The sequence below is a fragment of the Rhipicephalus microplus genome, chromosome 2 (assembly GCF_043290135.1).
Source record: "Rhipicephalus microplus isolate Deutch F79 chromosome 2, USDA_Rmic, whole genome shotgun sequence".
In the NCBI taxonomy this organism is placed as follows: Eukaryota; Metazoa; Arthropoda; class Arachnida; order Ixodida; family Ixodidae; genus Rhipicephalus; species Rhipicephalus microplus.
The window spans coordinates 71,478,030-71,491,524 of record NC_134701.1 but is presented as its reverse complement, the minus strand read 5'-3'; the positions used below and the strand labels follow the sequence as shown (position 1 = coordinate 71,491,524).

The 13,495-nt window shown below is 48.1% G+C and overlaps 1 non-coding gene across 1 annotated transcript; it reads right to left on the bottom strand.

Moving 5' to 3' along the window:
* Window positions 1–13,087: 13,087 nt before the first annotated feature.
* Window positions 13,088–13,159, bottom strand: TRNAE-CUC (transfer RNA glutamic acid (anticodon CUC)). The gene has a single exon. It is a non-coding gene; the product is annotated as a tRNA-Glu (tRNA).
* Between the last annotated feature and the right edge of the window lie 336 nt (window positions 13,160–13,495).

Here is a 13,495-nt window from a genome sequence, read left to right as displayed (position 1 = left end):
ATGTAACAACATGCCTACATGCCACGCTCATGATGCGCTCGCGGCCGTTTGGCTAGTGTCACATATACCAAATTTGGTATTGCAGTACGTGACTGGATGACGAAGGTATGTGACCGGTGCAAACATGATAATCATTAGATGCGTGTCAGGTAACAACTTGACTACATGCCACGCTCATGATGCTTCGCGGCCGTTTCGCTAGCTTCACTTATAGCAAATTTGGTATTAAGAAACGTAAATGAATGGCGAAGGTATGATACTGGTGCATGCATAGCAAGCATGGTATGCGTGTCATGTAACATCATGACTACATGCTACGTTCATGATGCACTCGCGGCTGTTTCGCCAGCTTCACGTGTACTAAACTCGGTGCTACGTTTCACGGATGGACGACGTAGGTAAATGACACATCCAAACATGATATTAATGACATGCGTGTCATGTAGCAACATGACTACATGCCACACTGATGATGGGCTCACGGCAGTTTCGCTAGCTTTACATATCCAAATTCGGTAGTACGTGACGCCAAAGGATGACAAAGGTACGTGACTGCTGCAGACATGATAATCATGATATGCGTGTAATGTGAGAACGAAACTACATGCCACAGTGAAGGGGCCAGCACATTGCGACGTGAGGCCGTGCGTATGCTTGTCGGCGTCCATTTCGTCGCGTCACGCCGGCGTGGCCGGCGACGGTGCTGCCATATACCAGCAGGCGCGCGCTGCCACACTGCGTTGCTTTGACGCATGCGCGTCTCAGCGCGTCTGGTGTCCCTCGGTCACGAAAAGAAGGAAAGGCAGTGTTGTCTGGGTAACGCACTAGTGCGAAATGCAGCATGCCGCATTTCGCGCCGGTTGCCGTCAGGCTGCGCCAGTGGACGCTTGTCGCACCTGGCGCAAGGTGGTGGTGGCGGTGATGAAAAATATTTATTCATACTATTTACAAGTAAGAGAGAGGGGCGGCCTTAAGGGCTGACCCTGTATAAACTCTAGGAGGAGTCCCTAGTCCGGGACCCCTGTGGCTTCCGCGGCGGCACGCGCCCTGGCCGCGAGGGCTGTTCGACCCTTCAAGGCCGAGCAGCCGAGCAGGACAGCCTCCGAGCTTTCTCGGGTAGAGAGTGAAGGGGAAGTGATTGGGGGGACCGCCGGGTTAGATGGACATGCCCATTTGATTTAAGAAGTATCCGTAAGCGATTGATCACCGTGTTATCATTTCTCTGAGAAATCCGGCATAAAATGCCTCAGTATTGCCGGGCACAATACTGTGTTGGTGTAAAGGCGTAACAGCCAGCGCTCGTCCGCCCTATTTAGGCCCGTCGCCAGGGGTGGAAATCGGAGCCTGTTCGATCTGTTCATGGCTGAGATTTCGCGAAAAGAGTTGACCAGAATAGGTTCCGAATTGTCAGGTGACGGAGCACGAGGAGTTTCCCGGTAATCAAGTGTGCGGGCTGAGGCAACGGCAGCCTTGTTACCAACTAGTCCTGCTTGAGCTAGCGTCCAGATCTCTAAACGCGTGCTTGGACGGTCTAGCTAATAACACCCCTTCAGGATTCGAGTGTCACGACTGGTGATGCGACCTTTCGTAAGATTTTAACATGCACCCCGCGAATCGGAAATGATGATTTTAGATGCGGGGTCCACTGCGGTGAGAGCTATGGCTATGGCGACTTCCTTCACGCGAGTAATGTCAGGGGCTCGAAAAGTTAGTCCTTGAACGGGAACGTTTTGAGGGAGTACGGCTGCTGTGTACCACCCCCCGTGCTGAAGGCCAGACGCGTCCGTGTAGAATACTTCAAAACGGGACCCTTAGCGTCCTTGCAAGGCTCTTTGCATAGCGTCCTTGCAAGTTCCGTGCAGTTCACCTGCCTTCGTGAGTATCCCTAGCCATGTTTTGGAGCAGAGGCTGAATAACCAACGCACTACACCAGTCCTCGAATATAGTCGTCCGCTCTTTTGCCTGATAGGTGTACGATATATGGAGGCGGTATAAGAGACATCTCCCAGCGTGAGACTTGGTAAGCCGCACGTACTGGTTGTTGAGATGAGCCTCTTTGAATTCCCCGTACGTGCTGGACATACCCGAATCCGCAAGGATTCGGGTATGTAGATCGGGATGTCTAGGGCACGCTTGTATATCTTGCGAAGAATGCATTCGAGTGTGTTTACATCACATTGGCGCAAATGTAGGTAGGGTGTCGAATACATAATCTGACTGGTCATGAAAGCGTTGGCAAGGGGCATAGTGTCGCGGCTTCTGAGACCCTTTTGCTTATTCAAGATCCGACGGACAATGCGGCCTACCTGATCTCCGACTGTACGTAGCTTGCGTAGGGTTGTTTCAGCTTTTCTGCTCTTGTCTATAAAAAGCCCCAAGACGCTGATTTTTTCGCGTTGTGGGATTGGCCCGGTGCCCAATGAAATCGCGATTTCTGTCGTGTCTTTGAGTTTGAAGCGAAGGTGTACAAACTCAGATTTCATTGGAGAGCATTAGAGGCCGCAGCGACGGTCGTAGTTCTGCACGACCGACGCTGCTTGTTGCAGGCTGGCCTCGATGCTGCCAAGAGAACCCTGGGTCGCTCACAGCGTGATATGAACGGCGTACATATCATGGCGTGCACCGGTAATATCCTTCAGCAGTGGGGGGAGATGAGCCAAGGGGAAGTTAGACAGAAGGGGAGAGAGGACCGCTCTCTGTGGTATTCCTCGACTACCCAGAGAATATGGGCCATGATCCCTGTCTTGGAGGTGGAGGCACGTCTGCCGTTCCATCAGGAACTGACGAATATACCTGAAAGCATCTTGCCCACAGTCTGTTTAGCAGAGATGAGTAAGAATGATTTCGTGGGTGACGTTATCAAAAGCCCCTTTGATATTCAAGGCGAGGACTACGTTATCATTGCTGGGATGCTCGATCGTCGATCGGCTCATTGACGTCACGATGGAATTGAAGGAGTATGTCCTGAGCAGAGCAATGTGGTCGAAAACTATACATAGGGTCGGCAATTGTAAACGGATAGCCGATCCTTAACCATCGTTTCCATAAGCTTCCCCACACACGAGGTTAAAAAATCGGTCGTAGATCTCCAATGTTTATAGACTTGCCTGGTTTGGGAATAAACGTTACCAAAGCCGTTTTCTAATCAATTGGCAGTGGTTCGTGCCCCTCCCTAATTTGATTGAAGCAGTCGAGGAGCTGATTATTTGCCGGTTCTGGGAGGTTGGCTAGTAGAAGCCTAACCATCACTCGACCCTTACCTGGTGCCGTTCCTCGCTGCATTTTGGACAGGGCTACCTTCAGATCACGGAGCTGAAAGCAACAATCCAAGTCTGCGTTCTTCAAGCCAGCATTGAGAACGCTGGTCTGATGGGGTCCTGCCAGCCACAGAGATATTTATCGCCAAGGGCTGTGTTAATTTATGCGCGTCACCCGCGTAGGCGCCAAGTGCGCGTTGAAGATGCTTTTGCGTTTCTGTGAGCGTCTGGCTAGAATTGATGAGGGCCCTGAAGAAACGCCACGTGTTGTGGTTTGACATATGCTTGGCGGCATCGTTGTAGTGTTCAACACAATTGAAGTCGGAGAGCTGAGCCGCGTACTCGGCTGCCTCCTGAGTGAGCAATGCTATGCGGATTTTGAGCTGACGATTATGCTTTTGTTGGCGTCATCAGCGGACTAGGCTATGCCGAGCGTCCCAGAGGCGCAGGAGATAGTTATCCACCGCTGGAGTGGCTTCTGAGAGCTGAATCGTCTGCTCTGTTTGGTGAAGTGACGACACAAGGTGGTGAGACCATGAGGCATAGCCTTGTTGTGCTATTGATTCCAGAGTCGTGTACTCCGAACGGAACTTGTCCTAGTTTGTAAGTTTCGCTTGGGTTGAGAACGGGTAAGGGAATATGTCCGAATCATAGTTATAAGAATGCAGTGGTCACTGCCCAGGGTTTTCTCAGTGTTTAAAAATTCTCCATACTTGATGTGCTTGGTAAGTGTGAGGTTGGGACATCTGTCTCGAGTTACAGAGTTACCGATATCAGGGTCAGGTATGCAGGGTCCATAAAAATAGTGAGGCCCAGGGTGGAAATAAGTTCCGCCAACTTTCTTCTATGCCGATTTTCCTTACGTTAATCCCAGTGAGGACTAGGGGCGTTAAACTCACCTACAATGACTAGCGGCTCCCTGCTCGTTACGGTAAGGGCTTTGCTGAATAGATAAGCGTAAGTTAAATTAGATAATTTCGGAGAACTGTAGATGTTTAGAATATGTACTGACGGGTTCTGCTTCCGAAGTGGGAGGAGAGTCACCATAACGTAGAAGTAAAGCGGATCGCAGTCGAGATCCACCAGGTTGGCAGTGTAATTTCTGTGCACACAGAGTGTACATCATGTATTTTTTGTGAGAACAGCGTGCTCGCCCGACTCCTGATAAGCCACTACCTCGGGCACATGCGTGTAGGTTTCTGAGTGGAGCCGGAGAGCAGCCCGCCTAATGCATGCCTTAACGTCTTGAGAATTTCATTGTAGGATTTTAAAAGGGTCCGAATTTGTGCGGAGGCGGCGTGATCTAGAGTCGTTGCTCGCCATCATGAGAACTAAACGTCTGGGCGGCCTCCGGGAGAGCCAAGTCGGGCATAGAAGCTTCACTGCTCAAACCTATGCTCGCTTGCGAGGTTGCAGTCGAACTGCCAGAGCGCGCGTCTACCTCAGCTACTTGGGAAAGAGGTCGGCGCACTTGAGATCGAGACACCCGCTTAAGCTTAGGACGGCGAGTTCCAACGGAGAGTTGAGTCATCTGAGCAACTACCATGCCCGGAATACGGTCGAAAACGGTTTGAAGGGTGGCAGCCAATTGATCCTCGATCGTGGTTACTATGGACGTCATCTAGGCCTTTAAGGTGTCGAGGCGTGCCTCAAGTAGCGTGAAGTGCACCGCGGTGTCCATGCGCTCGGACAGGGTATTATCCATCGCATCTGGTACCTGCACAATGTTTGTCGGATTAGGTGAGGACGAGCGGTTTGCAAGTGCCTTTACCACCTGCGTCAAAGAGGTAACTTGGGCCTGCAACCTGCGGATTTCAATTTCGTCCCACGCAGTAGCAGAAGGGGTTGGCGGTTTAGGTTGGGAGATCCTCGAGGGCGTCGGCGGAGAGGCTCCCCCGCCCAAGCCGCTCACCTGAGATCCTTGTCGGATGCGGTCGGCAAACGATGGACCTTCCTGTGCTGCAGATTTGAGTCCATGCAACGATGGTTTCGGTTTGGGTGGGGCGGGCAAGGGCTGCCCCATTGTACACCTTCTGGCTGGAGGTCCATCCGTATTATGCCTAGTCGTGGAGAACCAGATCCACCACGCCAGGGAGCGGGGGCGAGGCAAGGTTGATGACAGCGGGCTGAGCCATGTGCGGTGACGACCGAGAACCCGATTTCCATCGGCGCCTACGTCTTCTCTTCTTGCGGCTGGTTTGACCTACCGATGAAAGAAGGGGCGGCTTGAATGGTGGCGCCTTGAAGCGTTATTTACAGCACCGGTCCCCAGTGATGTGGGAACCAGCACAGAGAGCGAACTGGGGCGTACACTGGATGGATGGGAGGATGGATGGATATGGCTGTACCTTTTAGATCGGGCGGTGGCCAGCCCCACCAAGTTTTAATACTTAATGAACCAAAAACTCTATTTTTTACCTTTAAATAGCGAGGTTGGGGTTTCGTACTTTGCAGTGAAGGGTTTAAATTTCACTCGTTCCTTGACTTAAGCCACCAACCAGATAACCTCCTTCTAAATTTTACCCGCTTACGTCTATTTTGCCCTCCTTGTCCCTAAACCCCAGTGCTTTGAAATATTTTGCGCCATCATCCTGAACACTAGGGTGAAGCCCTTTACAGAACATTATCAAGTGTTCGGGAGTTTCTTCTTCCTCTCCACACGCACTGCATATCGTGTCTACCCCTTCGTATTTGGCCCGATGTGTCTAGGTTCGCAATACTCCTGTCCTGGCCTCAAACAGTAGATAACTACCCCGAGTACTATCATAGATCCTTTCCTTTGCAATTTCCTGCTTAAATGTTTGATAGATCTCCAGTGCGGACTTCTTAATCATGCTAATTCTCCACATATCGGTCTGAGCTTCCTTCACCTTCTTCTTAACCGATAATCCTTTTTGGTTTGGCCCCCTGCTCTTTTTGAAGTATTTACCAGTCAATTTTCTGGTTCGCTTCCTCTATTTTGTATCGACATTCTTCATGTAAAATAGCTAAATACCTTCCTAGCCCAACGCTCCTCCCTCATTTCTCTCAATTGCTTCTCAAATATTATCTTGCTGCTAGGTTCCCTGCCCTCAAATGATGTCCATCCTATATCACCTTGTACTCCCTGATGTGGTGTATTCCCGTGAGCTCCTAAGGCAAGCCTACCTATTCCACGTTGCTTAATTTGTAATCTTGTTTGAACTTCTGATCTTAAGCACAGGACCGCATTGCGGAACGCTAGACCAAGAACCATGACCCCTTTCCATATTCCTCTCACAACATCATTACTATTGTAATTGCACAGTGCCCTGTTTTTTATTACCGCTGCATTCTTGTTACCTTTAGTCGTCACGTATGTTTCGTGTTCCTGTTCCCTTAGGTACTCGGCCCAATTGCTTATCCATACGCCCAGATATTTATATTTATCTGTTACCTCTAGCATGACCTCCTGCATTCTAAACTCACTACCTTCACTGTCATTAAAAATCATGACTGCTGATTTTTTCTTACTTAATCTGAAATCTAACACTCATGAGAAGCGGGAGTGCCATCTGTGAGTGGCACCGCTTTTTTGCTGATGCCACAAAAGTCTGGTTTGGGGCTTGAACAGGCGTCGGGCCGATATCCAACGGAGCCACACTGACAGCAGGCTTGAACAGATTGATTTTGTACAGCTGCACTGGGACGAGCAGGGCGTCGTAGGCAACGTACTTCGCTTCACCTTGCCGGAAAGGGTGAGACGTACCTTATTCGAGATGTCCCTTCGTCGCACGTGTATAATGTCGCCTTCGGGCCAATGAAGGCTCTCACGAAGAGCATCATCGGCGTCGGAGCGTCGCACTGTCACTACACCATAACAGGAGTCTTAAGTGTCCACGAGCAAGAGCCCATACAGAAGCACTGGTCCGGCCGGTGAGAGAACCCCAAACTCGCCGATAAGTTTTTCCGCTACGTGCGGGTTTGAGGTGTACACTAGGATCAGATTTCGTTTTCGCACCATCACAACAGTAACTAGCCATGTCGCAGTTGCTCCGAGGTGGGCGAAGAGCACGCGTCCGGCCCCGTTCTCGGGGAACGCATCGGCGAGAGACAGCTGAGCCAGAAGTTTGAGCACGACGACGAAGTCCGTTGCTTTCGGCTTCGCCAGGGGTTGAGGCCGCCACAAAGGCTTTCGGTGCCTCCGCTCTGGGCCCACGGAGCGTGTCGCAGGCAACGAAAGTGTTGTGCAGCAGGCGCTTGCGTCCGCGTTAGCACTGCGACCAGAGACGCCGCTTCGGCGGAGGCCACCGTGAGTGCGTTGCTCGCCTACTCTCGGCGAGCGACCACGGCAGCAACTGCCGCGCTCTTGAAGGATTGGGGCAGCTCCTGTCGACTGTCCGAAGACGGGACGCTGGTCCACACCATGCTTTGAGGATCATATCCAGTTTGGGTGTCCGCCACGGTTGCGGCTGTGGTGTGAAGCCGGCCGTCCTATTCTCTCGGGAGTTGCCATGGTCACTAAGCCTAGTGACGCCACTGGCGTGGTCGAGACGTTAATCTCCCGTAGGAGACGTAGAAGGGGCTCATCTGCCAAAATGTGGTATCCATATGAACCGGATCACATTGCGGTGACGGTAGTGAGACGTTCTCGGAGGTTCGATAAGGTAATCTGGGGTTCCGAACAAACATTGTCGGAGCCACTGTGCTGCATATTCGATACGGTCGCGCGCTCACAGCGCCCCCTGGCGTAAGATTATACAGTGCTCACTTTTTGCTAACGTAGCGTCGCTGTGCCCACCATGCGCGCGCGTCAACGCTAGATTGGAGTTTATTGGACCTGTAATCGAGAAAGACTGAGCAAGACTGAGCAGGACTGAGCAATTCTCGTAATCGAGCAAGACTGAGCAAGGCCTCCTCGTTCAGCTTGTGTCTGATTACCGCAGCTGACGTGTCTCTGCTCGAGCATAGCGGCAGCGAACGCAAGCGGTAAGACGGTTCCCAGTGCTGGTTGAGTGGCTAAGTACCGGATAGTTTTTATTTTTTGCCTGATGATTGGTGTGTTTTTAATTATTTTATGCACGATAATTTTTGTTTCCTTGATCTTGTCTTAAGGCTGTACTGATGTCGAGGAATTCTCCGGGTCAGGAGTGTTCCCTGTGGACGGCCTCGCTACACAATGATGACTTACCTCTTGATTTGTTTTTCCGTAGTGGCGTGAGCAATACTCCCGTCGCTCTGGTACCTTTGGATGGAAATTTCATTAAAATGAATAACCCTAAGGCGACACAAGAACATCTCCATGCCATGAACCCAAAATACCGGAGCATAACCGACGTGCGGCAGTTTGGTCGCGGTGGCATTGTATGTCGGACACCAGACCAGCAATGTGTAAAGGATCTTCTTAAGTGTTCTTTCTTTGCTTCGATCCCGGTAAGTGCGTATATACCACAACATTTCGCATGCACTAAAGGCATTGTGCGTGGGGTTGACGCACAACTAAGCCCTGCGGAGACGCTCGAGAAGCTGTCGGTGGCAGGTGTGGTTGCAGTTTACCGGTGCAACAGACTCGTTGATAACAAGCGACATCCCACAGAGTCACTGATTGCGAGTTTCGCAGGTACGTCGAGTTCTTCAGAAATTAAAGCATGGCCATTAGTATTTCAAGTGGATCAGCTAGCATCCCGCCCATTGCAATGTCAGAACTGCTGTAGGTTTGGACATAGCTCTCGTGGTTGCAAATAGGAGGGTCGATGTCGTAGATGTGGTGAACGCCACTCAGATCAAGATTGCAAGGCCCAAGATGACGTCTGTTGCTTGTGCGGTGGACATCATGCAGCTGATTCCACAGAGTGCCCAATGCACCCTGAAGAAGTACAAATACTAGAAATCCTAGACAAAAGGAGATGCTCTAGAAAAAAAGCCATTGCAGCTGTTAAGGAGAGAACCCATGGCTATGCTGGCATTACAGCACGTCATTCATATCAGGATACTAATATCACGCAGGCAGTTGAGGTTGCGGTAGGAAGAGCTATGGCTACAGTTATGGACCAATTGATAGCTAGCATCTCCGAATACATAGCACAAGTTTTCAGTAATAAAATTACTAAACTGTTAATTCCAACTGCTTTGGGTAATCCTGAGCCCATGAAAATACCGACTACCAGTGATGCTACTGCAGTATGTATAGATAAGATGAATAACGCAGATAACATCCAGGGCTCCTAAGAATGCATAACAAACGTTGAACAAGATCAAGTGTTAGACCTAAGTGTGTCTACTGATGTCGAGCTTGATGCTCGGGCACAGAAACGCAGCTGGTCTCCACTGAACCATGACGTTTCAAGATCTCTTCCGTCAAATCCAAAAAAAGACTCTGTCTAGTAAAAAACCCAAAGAAAGTATTGTGGAGAACGCTATCTCCGCAACAATCCTTACATCAACATAGCGTCCCTGAGAGTTCTGGAGTGGAATGGTCGTTCTCCATTTGCTGCTCTTACTGATTTAGATTTCTTGTGTGATAAAATAAATCCCCATTTAATCTTACTTCAAGAATCTTGGATTGCCCCTGATACTAATATTCATTTTAAAAATTACCGTTTGTTCAGACTAGACCGCCCTACGATAGGTGGCGGAATAGTGACAATGATTTCAAACAAACTTTGCCACAAAGCCAAACTGTTGTTAAAATTCCCCTCTCCAGCATACAAAATATTAGTTGTAGGCTTAACTCTCCACAGCGGGCAGGTTTTGCCAGTAGTAAATGCTTACTTTCCTTCAGGCGTACATGACACTCGGCCATTAGATACATTAATAACCACGTGTGGAGGAAACGTTTCACTAGCAGGTGATTTCAACTCCCACCATGTCACATGGGGAGTAAAAACTGATACGTGTGGCAGCCGGTTGTGGAATTTGGCCAAAGATAATAACTTTTCATGTCAGAATTCAGGAATCCCAACATACGTATGAAGTCATGTTTCTTCAGCGCTAGATTTAACTTTTACAAGCTCCAATCTCAATGTTTCATCTTGGTCAGTGTTTGATTGCGCAACAAACAGCGACCACTTACCGATTACTTTCGAAATAGAAATTCAGATAGCTTCATCAATCTGTAATACTCGTACGCATATCACTACTCAAAATTTAAGGATTCCTTCCTTTCTTCACTGTCTTCGTTGTCAGATATTAGCTCGATGCCAAAGGCTCGGAGCTTATATTCTTTATTAAAGAATTACAGTGAGAAATCTGAATTCGTGGCTTCGCCAGCGAATCATAACTTGAATTCTCCTTGGTGGAATGGCGATTGCTCGAGGGACTATCGACGCAAAAAGGCAGCATGGAAAAAGCTTTTGTACAATCAGTGCCCTCAAAATGGGAAAGACTACCAGTTCGTTGCAGGTGTTTTTAAACGTACAGTTGCCAAGTCAAAAGAAGATTACGAAAGGCGGAAGTTCGATTATTTTTCTGGATCCAAGAATAAAAAAAGCGTTATTTAGTTTCCTACAAAGAAAGAAAATGATTCCGCAATCAATAAATGCAGACTCTATCATTTTGTCGGCTGAAGAAACAAAAGCTTCATTAGAAGTGATTGGTTAGGGATTAGAGCAGCGTTTTTCCAGCCCACTATCAGCACCTCCTTCACAGGCGCTATGGAACGAGGACTTCACAGTCGTTTCCAGGCATGAATTGTCGGAAGTGTTAGCTAACTTGCTATCAGAAGCTCCTGGCCCTGACGGTGTTACCTCGTTCATGTTGAAAATGATGCAAAAAGAGTGCCAAGAATACCTATTGGATATAATCAACTATTTTTTAAGTACGGCATGGCTCCCATTTGAGTGCAAAATAGCAAAGCTAATGCCTATACTGAAAGCTCCGGGTAAAGGATACGTTTTGGATAACACTAGGCCCATTGCGTTAACCTCAAACTTTGTAAAGGTAATTGAGAGAATCCTGAACGTTCGAATAACCAATTTCATCAATGAGAGAGAAATTCTGAATTCTTCCTGAATTGGCTTCAGATCCGAATGCTCCATATGGCAGGCCCATATAGACCTTGAGAGTCACACGAAGTTAGCTAAGCGAGAAGGAAAATATGCTGCGTTCGTCACTCTCGATATAGCAAAAGCGTACGACAGTGTTGAGCATATAGTGTTAATCAACCAGCTGCAAGACCTTAACTTCCCAAACTACATAGAGTCATGGATAGAAGAATTTTTGCGCAATAGAACGTTTTATTGTTACGAAAACGGCCTCTCGTCTTCTAATTATGTGCAAACAAGAGGTGTCCGCAAGGGGCCGTCCTTTTCCCGGTGTTGTTCAATATCTTGATGAGCTCTGTACCTCGGCACCAGGACGTCCACACTTATGTATATGCGGACGACATCGCATTTTTTTCAGCAGCAGAGGACATTCATAGGCTATTTAAAATATAACAGACATACCTAGCGGCCTTAGAAATGTGGCTTGATAGCTTACATCTGTATTTAAATGTCAAGAATTGTTCTGTTTTAACATTTCCACTTGAAGACCCTTTTCACATTTCGCTCTCCTATCACCTGGTTCTTATCCCTCAAGTAGTGAATGTGAAATATCTGGGGCTGATCTATGACCAATCAATGTCTTGGAAGACACACAGTGAAAACATTGCAGCAAAGGGAGGTCGTGCGATGGGAATATTAAGCGAAATTAGTAATAGTCGCTTAGGTATGCGGAGAAATACTGTTATATCAGTGTATTCTATGTACATTCGCCCGGTGCTTGAGTTTGGGTGTGTGTTATGCGTGGGGGCACCTGCCTACAAGATACATCCTCTGGTGGTCATAGAGAGACAAGCCTTGAGACTATGCTGAGGCCTCGCTAAGTGTATTCAATCAAGATCTTTTATCTGCAAGCTAGGCTTCCCTCACTTGCGACCCGTTTTAAATTGTTAGCTACACAGGCATTTCTCAAACTGTATGAATCGCCGGTAAGGCACTTAGAAACAGTTTTTATTGACCGTCCTGACTCTTTTTTTGGACAATACTGGCCGAGATCTAGTATGCCCCAAGTTCTGGTTATACATCGCTCTATAGATGATTTAGATGTTCAAATTGATGCTGTTCCTTTAATCAGTACCATTAACAATGGTAGTAAATTACAGTTTGATGATATATTTACGAAAAATTCAAAATTGATGCCGCTCAGTTTTTTGAAAGCTATAATAGGAGATTACTTGGAACATACGCCAATACAAGCAGTCATAGCAACTGATGCGTCACAAAGGGAAGAAAATTGTGGAATTGCTATTTTTTTCTCCTGCCCTAGACTGGCCCTTTGCGCTTCGCATTCCCGATTTTGTGCCCAAATTTGAAGCAGAATTTTTGCGATAATTCTAGCTTTCCGTAAAATAACTGCTTCAGTAAGTACCGCAATAATTTTAACAGGTTCACTATCAGTATGTGCCTCCCTTACTGCAGATGAGAACTCGCATGCTGAGAATGCTTTCAAAGCATTAGTTCCCTCGCATCTCAATCTGATCAAACTGGTCTGGGTTTCTGGACATAAGGGCATTTATATTGTCACGGGGTCGTGACGTGGCCGAAGACAGGAGACTTCGTGTTGGGATTTAACAGTGTATTTGGGCGAACCTGTGCCCAGTAAACGGAAAGTCCAATTACAGCAGCAGTCTTGCACAGATAGCAGTCTCGGACTGATAGTTGTTCAACGAAGGCCGACGCTCCGTTCGCCGCTATCAGTCCGAGACTGCTATCTGTGCAAGACTGCTGCTATAATTGGACTTTCCGTTTACTGGGTTCGCCAAAATAAACAGTTAAATCCCAACACGAAGTCTCCTGTCTTCGGCCACGTCACGACCCCGTGACATCTGGTGGTTCCGACACCGGGAGTCGAACCCGGGCCTCCTGGGTGAGAGCCAGGTATCCTAACCACTAGACCATGTCGGACGACATGTCACGACCCCGTGACAATATGAATGAAATGGCAGATGCGTTGGCCAAATCATCTTTAAATGGGCCTGTTATTGATGTATTACCGGCATCGAAATTCTTGATAGACGTTAGATTAAGAAGGAAACTACTGTTAGAGGAATTTTCTACACCTTTACTAACAGCCACACCAGGATTCAAGCACTTGTTATAACGTTGGAATAGTAAAATATGTCAAACGGCAGGAACAGATGTCGCAATCACTAGACTGTGCTGTCAAACTCCACAGCTGAATTTATGTTTACTCAAAGCTGGTCTGGCAGTCTCCCCTCATTGTACTCTTTGTGAAGTAAA